The sequence below is a fragment of the Pteropus vampyrus genome, unplaced genomic scaffold, assembly GCF_000151845.1.
Source record: "Pteropus vampyrus isolate Shadow unplaced genomic scaffold, Pvam_2.0 Scaffold157, whole genome shotgun sequence".
Taxonomy (NCBI): Eukaryota; Metazoa; Chordata; class Mammalia; order Chiroptera; family Pteropodidae; genus Pteropus; species Pteropus vampyrus.
In genome coordinates, this window is record NW_011888938.1 from 1,802,141 (window position 1) to 1,804,044 (window position 1,904).

Sequence of the window (1,904 nt, forward strand, 5' to 3'; positions counted from 1 at the left end):
GGGGAGGTCTTCCTTGTATGTCACAGGGGATCAAGACCAATTCATGGAGGAACCCAGGAACAGATTCCCTCTCGTGCCCATTTTATGGATGGCAAAACTGGGGACAGTGACAGGAACGGCTACATGGGGACGACGGGTGGCACGAACCCTCGGACCAAGGATCCCACGTCCCCTTTGTCACCGGCCCCACTGGGTTGGTCCTGAGCTGAGGACAGGGACGTTTGCAAGCCTGCCGCTCCTGGCAAGTGCTCCCAGCCGTGCTGGGGCCCACGCCCATGACCCGCATTCCGCATTTAAGCCCTGCCCCGGTCAGCTCCATGCGAGCAGGGGCTGCGCTGTTCTCTGCCGCATTCCCAGATCTCCAGGTCAGTGCCTGGTACGTAGTAGGTGCTTAAACTGTATTGAATCAACAGCCCTATGAGGTAGATGTTCTTTTACAGATGAGAGACCTGAGACGTAAAGATGTCTCGAGTTCATTCCTTCGTTCATTCACTCACGCACGCATACATTCATGCAGGCAGCGGGAATGCTATGGTGGATCCCGGTCACCGTCCCTGGCCTCGGAGCTCTCCGCCTGACGGGTGGGACAGCATCTCACCCCCAGGGAGCAAGTGAGGCTACGAAGCTACAGCATCTCCAGCTCAAGATCTAGCACGAGCTGTGGGGCTAGAGCTCGCTCTGGCGTCAGCTGGGGAACTAGAGCCACCTGAAGCACCGGACCTCGCAGCAGCCGTGGACTCGAGCCCACTCAGGCACCAGCCTCAGAGCCAGAGCTAGTGCCGGTGCAGACGAGAGCCTCCCCCAGCCCGAACACCTGCAGGAGCTCCGGAGTCAGAGCCAGCTCCAGCTTCCGCTCCGGAGCGAAGGCCAGCTCCGGCACCAGCTCCGGCTCCGTCACCAGAGCCAGCCAGCCCCGCACGAGAGCCCGTTCCGAATCCAGCTCTGGCCCTCCTGCTCGAGGCCGCGGGTGTCTTCTCTCAGCGGGAAGGCACGTGAAAAGGCAGTCGGGCTGGCGAGCCTCGCTCCTGTCTCTGCTTCAGCATCATGTCAAGCCCTAGAGCTGATCCGGCTCCAGCACCAGGTCTAGTAAAATCTCAAGAGCTAGATCCAGCTGCAGCGGCAGCTACAGACCCGTCAGTGGTAAAAAGCGGAAAGCTTTCCCCAGCAAGTCTTTCTGGAAGTCATGGGCCCAGGGGGCTGTTCCCTGTCGGGAAGTCGTCCTGGGCTCTTGGGAGCCGGGATTCATGCTTGGCTCCTGGCTGTCCCAGAAAAGAGCCTGTCGGGAGAGAGCCGTGCTGTGTCTGGGGGACGTTTGCGGCCATTGGAGAGGGGGAGAACTCCGAAGTGCCGAGCCAGTCCCCGTCCCCTGCTTTCACGGGGAGTTTCCGAGGAGGACGTGTGAATGCCGGGTGGCAGGCACCCCTCCGGCTGCCGATCGCGGGGCGGGCTCTGAGGCGGGCTCGGAGCTGCGCGTGCTCACCACCCAGGTTGTGGGAGTCTCGCCATTTTAAGACTTTCGTTTAGGCCTTTAGCCCATCGTGAGTTCACTTTTGTAAATGCTGTAACATAAAGGTCCGAGTTTACTGTGCTGCATGCGCGTACCCGGTGTCCCAACGCGTCTGTCGCAGGGACGGCCCCCTCTCCGTGGTGTGGTCTCGACGGCCTCGCTGACGGTCACGTGGACGTCCTCTGGGGTGTCCCTGTCACTCCTTTGCGGCATTTGCTCCCCTGCCAGCCCTGCGTCGTTCTGAGGATGGCGCTTCGTAACATGCCTTCGAGTCCAGACCCGTGAGTTCTCCTACTCGTTCCGTTTAAAAGAATTATTTTGAGATTGCGTACAAATTTATGAGGACTGTCTATGTCGGCCAAGAAATGCCATCGGAATTGATCGGGGTTTCACTGGC